This window comes from Bombina bombina, chromosome 7, assembly GCF_027579735.1.
Source record: "Bombina bombina isolate aBomBom1 chromosome 7, aBomBom1.pri, whole genome shotgun sequence".
In the NCBI taxonomy this organism is placed as follows: Eukaryota; Metazoa; Chordata; class Amphibia; order Anura; family Bombinatoridae; genus Bombina; species Bombina bombina.
This window is the reverse complement of record NC_069505.1, coordinates 499,598,766-499,613,036: the sequence shown is the minus strand read 5'-3', so window position 1 is coordinate 499,613,036 and position 14,271 is coordinate 499,598,766.

The following is a 14,271-nucleotide window of genomic DNA, read 5'->3' as shown; positions in this document are numbered from 1 at the left end:
TTCTCTATCTTGGATGCTTTTTGATAATATCAATACCAACACAGGAAAAATACTTTGGTCCAATACCATGGAGTCTGAAGTGTTTCGCTACAGGTGTTTTGGGTTCTTTATCCTCCAGGGATCTTAAATGTTCACGTACTCTATCCTTAAAGGGTCGAGTCGTGATCCCTACATATTGTTTAGTACAATGAGGCAATTAACTAAATAAATAATAAATTTAGAATTACAGTCAATTCTATCTTTAATTTGGAAAACTTGTTTTGTAACACTAGAGGAAAATGTATCAGTAACAGATATGCAGGAGCAGGCCTTGCATGGTACATGGCCACATTTAAAGCATCCAGTTCTGGGACTAAGCCAATTAGTGGTAGTGTTGTCAGTGATTGGTTTTCCGACTAAATTTTTCCTAGTCAAATCTGCAATAGTTGGGGCTTTTCTAGCTACACATTTTACCCCATTAGATAGTACTTCTATTAGGGAGTCATCCCCCTTAAGTATAGTTAAATTTTTCTGTACTATATTACAGATATCTCTGTATTGTCTACTATATTCAGTAATAAATAATATATTTTGTTCCTGAGATTGTTTTTGTCCAGTGTTAGATAATTTAAACCTTTTCTTATGTGATGTGAACAATTCTTTTCTATCAGTAAAGGCTATCTGTTTCTCCAGTTTTTTGAGTGATGTTCTGTCATATCCCCTCTCAACTAATCTAGAGGTCAATTCCTGAGCTTGTTTGTAATATTGAGTAATTTCAGAACAATTTCTGCGTAATCGCAGATATTGTGCTTTAGGTATACCTCTCTTGAGATGAGGGACATGACAAGAATCCGCTCGCAAAATTGTGTTACGTGCCAATGGTTTGCGGAATGTAGAAGTGATGATTGTATCCTGTCTAGTTTCAATCAATAAATCTAAAAAATGAATACTAGTCGAGCTCGACTCAGCAGTAAAAGACAGATTATATCTATTATCATTCATAAATTCTACAAAGGAGTCAACCATAAGGCCATTCTGTTTGTCCCAAATGTCAACAATGTTGTCGATAAAACGACCATATAAAATCATGTTATCAATATAAGGGAAATCATCTGCAAAGATGCGGTTCAATTCAAGCCAGCCCATGTAGATGTTAGCATAGGCGGGGGCAAATTTAGCCCCCATGGCCGTACCGCATCTCTGCAGATAATAATCCCCTTAAAACATGAAGAAATTGTGTTGTAACAAAAACTCTGTTACTTGGACTATGAACAGGATAAAGTCATCTCCATAATTAGAATGTCTATGCAACATTGCATCAATTGCCTGAAGTCCCAAAGAGTGCGGAATATTAGAGTAAAGGGCCGTCACATCTATAGTTGCCCAAACATAATTCTCGTGCCATTTTAAATCTTTAAGCTGTGAAATTAGATGAGCACTATCTCTAATATATCCCGGCAGGGCCAACATTATAGGTTGCAAGACATGATCCAGCCAGCACCCCAACCTCTCGCATAGAGATCCGTTGCTAGCCACTATGGGCCGGCCCAGGGGTTTATCCAATCGTTTATGTATCTTAGGGACTATGCAAAAGTATGGGGTGCTGGGTTCACTAACAAAAAGATAGTCTGCTAAATCCTTGTTCATAAAGTTGTTTTCGACAGCATGGTCCAGTAAATGAGAAAGTTTGTTTTTGAAGGACTGTGTTGGATTAAATGTCAGTTTGGTATATAGACTATTGTCACTTAACTGGGAGTGTATTTCTGATATATAGTCTTTTTTATTTAGCACTACCACTGCTCCTCCCTTGTCGGCCTGAGTAATCATTATTTTATCATTGTTTTGTAATTTAGTCAATGTTTGTCTTTGTTTTCTAGTAATATTGTCATTTATTATTTTTGAGGATTTCTTCTGTTCAATTTACCTATATAGGCCGGTCAATTCTTTTTCGACAACTCTCTGATATAATTCTAATAATTGGTATATATATATGTATAATTATTTTTTTTTTTTGCAGAACAGTTGGTATTTTAAACTATATTTACTTTCAAATTGCATGCTCTATCTGAATCAGGAAAGAAAGAAAAATGGGATTCATATCCCTTTAATATTGCCTTAAATTTAGTGGTCAGTAAAATATATTAAATAGATACTGAAAAACCACTGTTAACTTTCTAATTTACTTATATTATCAATTCATCTTCATTCTCTTAGTCTCTTTTGTTGAAAGCAGGGATGTATGCTTAGGAGTCGGCCCATTTCTGGAGCACTATATGGCAGCAATTTTGCAAGAATGTTATTCATTTGCAAGAACACTAGATACTATTTCCTGCCATTTAGTGCTTGAGGTGCCTACCTAGGTTGTTGTTTTTTTAACACAGAATATCATGGGAACAAAGCAAATTTGATAATTGAATTAAATTGGAAAGTTTTTTTTAAATGGTCTGTTCGGTCTGAATTACAAAGGTAAAATTTTGGGTTTAATATCCCTTTAACCCCTTCCTGCCGTTAGGACATTCCATGCCGTCCTAACTGCACTGGGCTTTAGAGTCCTAGCCATTTGGCTGTACAGAAGGTTCCTAAATGAGATTGTGGACTGGAGGCTGTGCCTCCACCTGACCCAATTCAATCACTGAAATTGCACGATCACACAAACGATCGTGGGATTTCAATTTTTACTTATTTGTTTACATCAGAACTTTGTTCCGATGTAGACAAATAACTCCTGGCCAGAAAGGGTAAAGCTAAAACTAGTTTTTTTTTTTTATGTTTATTCCACAAATTATCATTAACTCAAAGTATGTTAAATTATGCAATTAATTTGTGCTTTGCATAGTAACATTTATAAATAACACACAATGTTATAATATAGCAAAGTATTACAGTGCCGCCCTCCCCCCTGGCTATTTCATAATGTCACCTGGCTAGCATCGTTTTCTGTGGAGATCCCTGTTTAATATTTAAAGGGTTATACAAGGGGAAGAATAATGTTCTACTGTGTTAATCCTGTACTTTTGACATCCATGCCCCCTTTTTATGCAAACAATAGTGCAATCAAAAGGCAAAAAAAAAGGTTAAAATAAAGCATGCAATTTTAAAGGGACATTGTACTCTAAATTCCCCCCCCCCCCCTTTAATTTGTTCCAAATAGTCAATTTTACCTGCTGGAGTATATTTCATAGTTTGCAGATATCTTCTTTACCTTTTTGTGTTATTTGAAATAGGTAATTATGCCTCTTGTAATCCCACCTACATTGAAAAATATAAGTAACAAACATTTTCTCTGTAGAAAAGCTACGTAATGAAAAAGCAATAGCACTGATTAATCTGCCAGCGGGGAATGAGGAAGAGAGAAATTCTGTATGTAAAATATTGATTGGCTTGTGTTATTCACCTCCCCCTAACAGACAAAATTAGCATTTCAATACCTAGCAACCCATTTTTATGGACATGTCCTAGATTGTTTTCATGAGAACCCCCCCCCCCCCCGGATATTTCAGATACAAACATATACAGTATCTCACAAAAGTGAGTACACCCCTCACATATTTGTAAATATTGTATTACATCTTTTCATGTGACAACACAGCCATTAATGTCTAAACCGATGGCAACAAAAGTGAGTACATCCCTAAGTGGAAATGTCCAAATTGGGCCCAAACTGTCAATATTTTGTGTGGTCACCAATATTTTCCAGTACTGCCTTAACCCTTTTGGGCATGGAGTTCACCTGAGCTTCACAGGTTGCCACTGGAGTCCTCTTCCACTCCTCCATGACGACATCACAGAGCTGGTGGATGTTAGAGACCTTGCGCTCCCCCAACTTCCATTTGAGGATGCCCCACAGATGTTCAATAGGGTTTAGGTCTGGAGACATGCTTCGCCAGTCCATCACCTTTACTCTCAGCTTCTTTAGCAAGGCAGTGGTCGTCTTGGAGGTGTGTTTGGGGTCGTTATCATGTTGGAATACTGCCCTGCGGCCCAGACTCTGAAGGGAGGGGATCATGCTCTGCTTCAGTATGTCACAGTACATGTTGGCATTCATTGATCCCTCAATGAACTGTAGCTCCCTAGTGCCGGCAGCACTCATGCAGGCCCAGACCATGACACTCCCACCACCATACTTGACTGTAGGCAAGTCACAATTGTATTTTTACTCCTAACATGATTGCCGCCACACACGCTTGACACCATCTGAACCAAATAATTGTATCTTGGTCTCATCGGACCACAGGACATGGTTCCAGTAATCCATGTCCTTAGTCTGCTTATATTCAGCAAACTGTTTGGGGGCTTTCTTGTGCATCATCTTTAGAAGAGGCTTCCTTCTGGGACAACAGCCATTCAGACCAATTTGATGCAGTGTGCGGCGTATGGTCTGAGCACTGACAGGCTGACCCTCCACCACTTCAACCTCTGCAGAAATGCTGGCAGTACTCATACTTCTATTTCCCAAAGACAACCGCTGGATATAACGCTGAGCACGTGCATTCAACTTCTTTGGTCGATCATGGCGAGGCCTGTTCTGAGTGGAACCTGTCCTGTGAAACCACTGTATGGTCTTGCCCACCATGCTGCAGCTCAGTTTTAGTGTCTTGGCAATCTTAGTATAGCCTAGGCCATCTTTATGTAGAGCAACATTTTCTTTTTTTCAGATCCTCAGAGAGTTCTTTGCCATGAGGTTCCATGTTGAACTTCCAGTGACCAGTATGAGAAAGTGTGAGAGCGATAACACCAAATGTAACACACCTGCTCCCCATTCACACCTGAGACCTTGTAACACTAACGAGTCTTATGACACCGGGGAGGGAAAATGGCTAATTGGGCCCAATTTGGACATTTCCACTTAGGGGTGTACTCACTTTTGTTGCCAACAGTTTAGACATTAATGGCTGTGTGTTGAGTTATTTTGAGGGGACAGCAAATTTACACTGTTATACAGGCTGTACACTCACTACTTTACTTTGCAGCAAAGTGTAATTTCTTCAGCGTTGTCACATGAAAAGATATAATATAATATTTACAAAATTGTGAGGGGTGTACTCACTTTTGTGAGATACTTTATATGAAAGAACAATCTTCCATACATTTAATACTCTGTAGTAAGTATAAGAAGACATTTAAAACAAATTGAGGAGGGACATTTTATGGTACAGTCTGCCTTTAGGAGACTAAGGGGTCAATTTATTATTGGCCAATTTGAGCCAATTCACCCTGTTTCCGTGCAAGCCTTCAGACTCGCCGGAAACAGGAGTTAAGAAGCAGTGGTCTATAGACCGCTGCTCCTTAACTCATACGTCACCTCTGATGCGGCGTACAGCAATTCGACCGATCCTATACGATCGGGGTGATTGACACCCCCTGCTAGAGTCCGATTGGGCGTGAATCTGCAGGAGGCGGTATTGCACAAGCAGTTTACTAGAACTGCTTGTGCAATGCTGAATACGGACAGTGTATGCTGTCCGCATTCAGCGATGTCTGGCGGACATGATACAGCGTATCATGTCCGCCAGACTTTAATAAATTGACCCCTAAGAGAGAATAACACTTCTGTTATTGAATAAAAATCATACCTAGATAGGCTAATAAGCAATGATGCACTACTGTGTGCTAGGTGGTGATTCCTAACTATACATATACATATATATATATATATATATATATATTTATTTTTTATTTTTTTAAATTAACTCACCAGGGGGTCGATTCAATAAAAATCGTCGCCCGTCGACGACGCCAATATTTGCGCGGGTTTGGTATCACATATACGGCGTAACCTAGAAGTTACGCGCGTATATTTCTGCCGTCGCCCGTAGTTTTTTGGGCCATAGGCAGGTATACCAAACCCACGCAGTTTGGTATCAAATATACAGCGTAAGGACTTACGTGGCGAAAATGGAGAAATCTTACTCCATTTTCACCTCGCCACAAAAAGCAGCCGTAAGAAGCCTTACGCTGAGTATTGGAGCCCCGTAACTCTCTAAACTAGCTGCTAAATAAAACCTAACACCTAACGCATGCACAATGTCTATCTAACTGTCAACTGCTCACTGGTAGCTACCAATAAAATGGATACTCACATGGCCTAAAGCACACTATAGTGCTAGTGAAGCAAGCTGGGTCTATTGTAGTGGCCCAGCGCACATAAACTCATAGGTTGCTTCACTAGCACTATAGTGTGCTTTAGGCCATGTGAGTATCCATTTTATTGGTAGCTACAAGTGGGTGCCCATTTGAATGATTGATCTGCACTAGGAGTCGCCCTCTTCCTTCTTTTCAATTTCTAGACTGCAGAATCCACTACAGCTAATAGGAGCTGCCCTTGCAATCGTGCACAGTTACTGGGACACTGCAGAGTTTCCAGACTACACACCTAGGCATTATCTTTGCCTTCCAAAATTGTGAGTACCATTTCATATCGTTTGTATTATGATCTAATTGTGTATTGGCTACACTAGGAGGCGCCCTTTCTCTTCTTATATAACTGTCAACCGCGATCTGCTAAATAAAACCTAAACCTAACGCATGCGCAATGTTTATCTCCCTGTCAACCGCGATCCCCCACCGCAATCCCTAATAAAGTATTTAACCCCTAAACCGCCGCCATCTACATAAACTAACCCCCTACTGTGAGCCCCTAAAACCGCCACCATCTAACTGATCTATTCCCTAATGTGGGCCCCTAAAACCGCCACCATCTAACTGATCTATCCCCTAATGTGAGCCCCTAAAACCGCCACCATCTACCTGATCTATCCCCTAATCTGACCCCTTACACCGCCACCAGCTATATTAATATTATTAACCCCTAATCTAATATCCATAAAGTAATAAGCTCTATTACCAGCCCTTAAAAGGGCCTTTTGCGGGGCTTTGCCCCAAAGTTAACAGCTCTTTTGCCCTATAACCTGCCCTCCCTACACCGCCGCCACCTATATTAATGGTATTAACCCCTAATGTAAGGCATCTTCAATCTTCATTCGTCACTCCTCCGACGCGGAGCATCCATCCCGGCCGACGACTGAACGACGAATGAGGTACCGTTAAATGACGTCATCCAAGATGGCGTCCGTCGAATTCCGATTGGATGATAGGATTCTATCAGCCAATCGGAATTAAGGTAGAAAAATCTGATTGGCTGATTGAATCAGCCAATCAGATTCAAGTTCAATCTGATTGGCTGAACCAATCAGCCAATCAGATTGAACTTGAATCTGATTTTCGTCGTAGGAGCGACGAATGAAGATTGAAGATGCCGTTTGATGGAAGATGCTGCCGGATGGAAGAAGACGTTGCTGCCGCTTGGATAAAGACATCGCCCGGATCGGATGAGGAGTTTGGCCCGGTGTGGTGAAGACAAGGTAGGGAGATCTTCAGGGGGGTAGTGTTAGGTTTATTTAAGGGGGGTTTGGGTTAGATTAGGGGTATGTGGGTGGTGGGTTGTAATGTTGGGGGGTGGTATTGTGTTTTTTATTTCAGGCAAAAGAGCAGTTTTCTTTGGGGCATGCCCCCACAAAAGGCCCTTTTAAGGGCTGGTAAGGTAAAAGAGCTTTGAACTTTTTTTAATTTAGAATAGGGTAGGGAATTTTTTTTTATTTTGGGGGGCTTTATTATTTTATTAGGGGGCTTAGAATAGGTGTAATTAGCTTAAAAAATCTTGTAATCTTTTTTTTATTTTTTGTAATTTAGTGTTTGTTTTTTTTTGTAATTTAGTTTAGTTTATTTAATTGTATTTTTAGATAGATATTTGTAGTTTATTTAATTTATTGATAGTGTAGGTGTATTTTTAACTTAGGTTAGGATTTATTTTACAGGTAATTGGGTAATTATTTTAACTAGGTAGCTATTAAATAGTTATTAACTATTTAATAGCTATTATACCAAGTTAAAATAATTAACAAGTTACCTGTAAAATAAATATAAACCCTAACATAGCTACAATGTAATTATTAATTATATTGTAGCTATCTTAGGGTTTATTTTATAGGTAAGTATTTAGATTTAAATAGGAATATTTTAGTTTATAATATTAAAATTAGATTTATTTTAATAAGAGTTTAGTTAGGGGTGTTAGAGTTAGATAGGGTTATTATACTTAATATATATATATATATAATATATTAATGATATTAACTATATTAACCCTAATATAATTAGGGTTAATATAGTTAATATAGCTGGCGGCGGTGTAGGGGGATTAGATTAGGGGTTAATGTGTTTAATATAGCTGGCGGCGGTGTAGGGAGATTAGATTAGGGGTTAATACATTTATTATAGGTGGCAGCGGTGTAGGGAGATTTAGATTGTAGGCAAAAGAGCTGATTACTTTGTGACAAAGCCCCGCCAAAAGCCCTTTTAAGGGCTTGCAAAAGAGCAGTTTACTTTGGGGCAATGCCACGCAAAAAGCCCTTTTCAGGGCTATTTGTAGGGTTAGACTTAGGTTTAGTGGTAGGGATAGTTTAGTATTTTAGGGGTTAAATAATTTAATAGAGATGGCGGCAGGGTAGGGGGATTAGATTAGGGGTTAATAATTTTAAAATAGATAGCGGCGGGGTAGGGGCTCACTTTAGGGGGTAGGTAAGGTAGATGGCGGCAGTGTTAGGGGCTCACTTTAGGGGGTTATAGATTTAATATAGCTGCCGGCGGTTTAGGGGTTAATAACTTTATTAGGTTGCGGCGGGGTTTGGGAGCGGCGGTTTAGGGGTTAATACATATTTTATTGTTAGGCTAGTGAGAGGGGATAGCGGATAGAGGGTTAGACGTGTCGGGCTATGTTAGGGAGGCGTGTTAGACAGTGCGGGTGATTTAGACTTTAGTCAGGTTTTGTAGGCGCCGGCAGTTTCTAACGTGCCGTAAGTCACTGGCGATGCCAGAAATTTGTACTTGCGCAGATTTCTTGACATCGCTGGTTTATCCGACTTACGGCACTTTAGCATCTGACGGCGCCGTATATGGGATAGCTCGAGTTGCGAGCTGAAACTGCGGGCAACGCGGGTTCCCTCGCTTGCGCCGCAAACTACACCGTATATCGGATCGTGCCCCAGATGTTCAACGAGCTCCCAGTAGCATACCTTCTTACATTTGTGGCTGATTAGTGACAGGCTCCCATCAACATCCTGAGTCCCTGATATTTTGTAGGTGGAGCTATGTTGGGAGGGGTGGGATCATGGGTGGTAAGTGGGCAGGATTGTGGGTTTGTCTATGTCAGTGGGTGTGTCTAGGTGCTCAATGGGTGGTGCTAAAGAAAATTCTGCCAATAGGGGACAAATGAACGTCTGGGTGGGACAGAGCTCAGAATAGACAGGGACTGTCCCTCTCAAATAGGAACAGTTGGGAGCTCTGCAGTAGAGATCATGGAATTAAAACATAAAATTGAATATGCATTTCGAGTAAAATTATATTGAAGAAAAATTAGTTCCAAGCTTAATAAAAAATTATGTTCATTTAAAGCAGAGGATGAACATTTTATTAAAAAAAAGTCAATAGATATTTGAGGAAGCCTCCATTACATTAATGTAGTTAATTAAGGAATTTAGAGGTGATAATCTAATCAAATAAGGAAACAAAATAAAAGATTTAGAAATTAAACTAAATTAAAGGGATAGTAAAGTCCAAATTAAACTTTCATGATTCAGATAGGACATGTAATTTTAAACAACTTTCTAATTTACTTTTATCATCAAATGTGCTTTGTTCTATTGGTATTCTTAGTTGAAATCTAAACCTAGGTAGGCTCGTGCTAATTTCTAAGCCCTTGAAGGCCGCCTCTTATCTGAATACATTTGACAGTTTTTCACAGCTAGAGGGTGTCATTTCATGTGTGCCATATAGATAACGTGTTCACACACATGTAGTTATTTAAGAGTGAGCACTAATTGCCTGAAATGCAAGTCTGTCAAAAGATCTGAGATAAGGAGGCTGTCAGCAGAAGCTTAAATACAAGGTAATTACAGAGGTAAAAAGTATCTTAATATAACAGTGTTGGTTATGCAAAACTAGGGAATGCCAAATAAAGGGATTATTTAGCTTTTGATACAATGCAATTTTTTGGTGTTTACTATCTCTTTGATTTAAAGAATATATAGAATGAGGGATAAATATTAAAGAATGAATGGGAAATACTAAAAAAGAACTTAAAGAAACCAAAATAAACAAAAGGTAAAGGGATAGTGAAGACTGACAACATTTTCATAATAATGATGGTGTAATCACTTTCACTACATATAAATGGAGAAACAGATTTGAAGGAATGAATAGAGAACATAAAATGGAACCATTAAAAACAGATGTAAGAACATATGAAATCAGGAGTAACAGGTTGTCTGTCTGATCCTAAACCTAGATACACTCATAGATACTATAGAGATGGTCCTTAATTAAATGGATATAAAAAAGCCTATCACTAGGGACGATTGGACAGACCGTTCAAATCTCAGAACCAAAGATAATGAATGTACCATAATTAATAGGATTAATTCTAATAGGTATAAGCAAAAAGATACAAATAATTACAACACTACATATAGGGCTCAATTCATCAAGCCCTTCTCCCCCCCTTTCCCTGCAGGTTCCCACAAGCGAACCTGCAGTCAGTATTTATCAAGCAGCGGTCATCAGACCACTGCTTCCCTACCCTATTCTCCACCTCCTCCGACCGGGGAGATTGACAGCTCCTGTCTGCATGTGATTGGCTGTGTGCGGACTGGGGGCGGGGTTACACGCAAGTGCAAAGGAGCAGTCATGTGCAATGTTAAATGTAGGCAGTGGATTGCTGCCCACCAGAGGAGAGGTCGGGCGGACAGGGGTGAATATGTAGCCACTGTCAGCCCATAGACCAATAGGTGATTTAGAAATAACAAAAAGGTTTTTCCCTCTCAGAGATTTAACCGCCAAAGACAATGAACATTTAGCACCTTCTACTTCAAACATAAATAAGAAAAAAACTAATGGTATTTTTTTTAGTCAGGGGTCACCAAGCAAAAGGAGAACAGTTATTTTAGGAAGACAAAAAAACAAAAGAAGGCTTTTAGAAAAAGAGGAAGGGGTAAAATGAGAAACATTAGAATTAACAAATTATCAGAAAAGGAGTTTGGCTAAGGCCTTTTATTTGCACCAACAAAGAAACTAAATAAAGCTGACAACTATATAGACGTACAAAAATGTATCTGTTCCTTTAAAAAGATTTTTTAAAATACCTTTTAGAAAAACAAGTACAAGATTTGAATCATAAAGACAACAAAGAATACAAATACTCAGTTTAAAAAATAAATCTACCTTCTGTCCAAAATATAAAGAAGCCCCCCCTGTTAGAAACTTTTGAGACTCTAGTGCTGGAAGATATCAGAAATATAAAAGATTAAAAAAATAAAAAAAGTTAATTATAATTTGACAGAAAAAAAGAGACAAACTTTAAAAAAAAACTAGAAAATAACAGAGTATAACATATAGTGATCTTGGACAATAATCTTTACATCAAAGATTACTTATAAAATCTTATTGGTTCTTGACTACATTTTTTATAAGATGAGTTTAAAATGATCTTACCAGAGGCTAAGAACAAAAGTTTATTTAATGAACAATTTAATTTCCTTTTGCCAGAATTCCCCAAGATACCTTTATTTTACATACTACCTAAAATACATAAATCCATTCAGAATCTACCAGGTCGCCCAATGTAATGTTAGCTATCTATATACCTGCATTTAACTTATAGGGCCAGGTTACGAGTGGAGCAGTAATTATTGCTCCCACTTGCAAGCTAACTCCGCTAGAAGTAATTTTTTTGCGCATTTCAGGTAGCACTCGTATTAAAAGTTGAAAGTAAAAAGTTTTTATTTGGGCTCTAACCACTGTGTGCAAAAAGCCAAAGTTATAATATTGTGACTGCCTTAACATATTTCTTTATAGAAGTAAATGGAGCAAAAATGGTGGGGGGGGGAAAAACACCCTACTCGCATGCAAACCCGATCAGATATTCTCAAGTGCACTAACCCAACATAAAAATATTAATATTTTGCATTCCAATGTTCTTCACATAACAAAATGTTGTATTTTATATCTGTCATGCCGCTCTGGTTACGGACTCCGCTTCCTCTGTTGTCATGGCCGTTGCCATGGACGCGGCGGCCGTTGTTTTGGATGCGGCAGTTGCTTCTGGTGAGCGGCAATGACGTCAACGCTGCATGTCAAGCTACTCTGATGCCGGTCCTGATTGCAGCTGGGTGCCCTCCCTGGCGTGAATCCACCCCTATGTAAGTACCTCTGTTTCCTGCATTCATTGCCCAAGTATAGGTGTTACTGTGTGTGCTCCTAGGTGCTTTATTACTTGAATTGCTGGATTGCCTTATTGTTACTGAACTCTGCCTGTCTGACTACTCTGCCTGTTTAACCCTTAAATTGCTGGATTGCTTTATCATTGCTGAACTCTGCCTGTCTGACTACTCTGCCTGGTTTACCCCTGAATTGCTAAATTGATGGATTACCTTTTGATGCTGACCTCTGCCTGTTCCTGACCATTTTATTGGTTTACCCCTGAACTGGTAAACTGCTGGATTACCTTTTGTTGCTGACCTCTGCCTGTTCCTGACCATTCTATTGGTTTACCCCTGAACTGCTAGAGTGCTGGATTGCCTTTCTATTGCCAAACTCTGCCTGTCTCTGACCATTTTCTGCCTTAATCTTATTGCCGTGAAGGACTGTCTACCATGAGTACAGCTTACCTCATTTCTTAAACTCACTTTGTTCTGGGATATTTCCTTATCCTTCCACTTGACGCAGTGATAAGATGACTACTGGCCAAGTTTGGTCTGATAGGGAAATATCCCATGAGCATTACATTATACTTGGGCCATGGACCCAATGAAATGCGCGTCAGGGGTCCTTAGGAGTAGCTTTGTCTCTCCTTTGTGTTTTAACTTTGCTTACCATGGTCTAACTAAATTCTCTAGCATAATCATTATTTGCCTACTCAGCTCAGTAGAATTATACTTTAAAAGTAAATGTAAATTTAGCCCTCAGATTGTAATGGCTTATTATATAGTTAAATATATCACTGTTGGCTGATCCATTGGCACTACAATATTTTCAAGAGAAATATTATTATCGCCCTCTAGTTTAAGTGTTTTTATATTTAGCCTAATGTTGTTGTATATGAATGATCATTCGTGGATGTTTTTTATCCCTTATTAAAGTTTAACAGTGTGAATGTTATCGAATGATATACCCATTTATTTTCCACTAGTTTTGCAGAGTTTCGTATAATTTTTCCTTCTTTTTGCAGAGCTAGACCTCTTACACTCTATTGTAAATCCTTTTTTACAATTAGTTTGCTAGTTCTTTGTCCAGTCTCTTCTACAGGTTTATATTCCCATTTCAATAAGGTTTAAATTATTAATAATTGTATTCTTCACTGTATACAAGTGAAGCAACATATTGGAATTACCTGTCCGATATTTACTCTGTCCCCCTACCCTGTTTCTTTGTACATTAAACTATTGTTCTTTTGGGAGAATATACCTAAGGGTTACCCTTGGGTTTAGCCTGTTCAGGGGGTATATTTGTGTAATACACATTGTAACGGAAGCTTCCGTTACTTTTGTACTTGGAGAGGACTGCAGGCCAGCCTCCTTCCCACCGAATATGGACCCAGGAACTTATGATTTGGGAGGTGGGTGCCCAGGGTACATTTGGAGTGATTTTACCCTGGATTCAGGTTTACACAGTTTCCATCAATTCCAAGAGACTCTGAGGACTGGAGGGAACTGATACAGAGTTGGGATTCCTGTGTTTTGTTGGAGTAAAAGGTGACAGCCCAATTCAGTATTGCCTGCTCCAACCACCACCCCCCTAGACTCAGAATGTTTGATCTTATAGTCTAGGTGTGAGACACAGAGCAGGAGATTACACACAGCACAGACCACCCAATGCTGAGACCTCCTGCTGTTATGTGTCTCTATATCTAGTCTAGGTGTGAATTGTCTTTCTGTTATTGTGTGAGTCATCCATTGTCCTTTTGTAAGTCAGGATGTGATTAGAATCTTGTTTAACTAACCATTGTCTGATGTTTGTCTCATTGTATAATATATGTTATAACTACCCCCCTTTTGTTGGAAATGTATAAAAGCTGTGTTTTCTGTGCAATAAAGCAGTTCCTATTTTGACCCTCAAGCATTCAGTCTTGGCTAATGTTCTTGGGGGTAGCTATAACAACTAGCAGCGGCCATTATTCTAATAGCGGCAGGTATCCAGTGGAGGTTCATGGGTTGGCGTTTGGTGGGAGGAAGCTGACTTTAG